Here is a 461-nt window from a genome sequence, read left to right on the forward strand (position 1 = left end):
GGCCGAGCTGGGCGTGCGGCCCCGCGCGCTCTCTCACGCCGCCCCGCCGCCCGCAGAGTACAGCGGCGGGCGGCAGCCCTACCCCTTCGAGCGCATGGTGTTCGGCGCCTGCGCCGGCCTCATCGGGCAGTCGGCCTCCTACCCGCTGGACGTGGTCCGGCGGCGCATGCAGACGGCGGGCGTCACGGGCCACCCGCGCGCCTCCATCCTGGGCACGCTGCGCAGCATCGTGCGCGAGGAGGGCGCCGTGCGCGGCCTGTACAAGGGCCTGAGCATGAACTGGCTCAAGGGCCCCATCGCCGTGGGCATCAGCTTCACCACCTTCGACCTCATGCAGATCCTGCTGCGGCACCTGCAGAGCTAGGCCCTTGCCCGGCCCGGCCGTCTCCGCCCCGGCCGGCGCCCTCCAAGTGCAATGTCGGACCCGGAGCCTTAGCCGGGCGCCGTGCCCGCCCCGGCCC

Source organism: Dipodomys ordii, unplaced genomic scaffold, assembly GCF_000151885.1.
Source record: "Dipodomys ordii isolate 6190 unplaced genomic scaffold, Dord_2.0 Scaffold3078, whole genome shotgun sequence".
NCBI lineage: Eukaryota > Metazoa > Chordata > Mammalia > Rodentia > Heteromyidae > Dipodomys > Dipodomys ordii.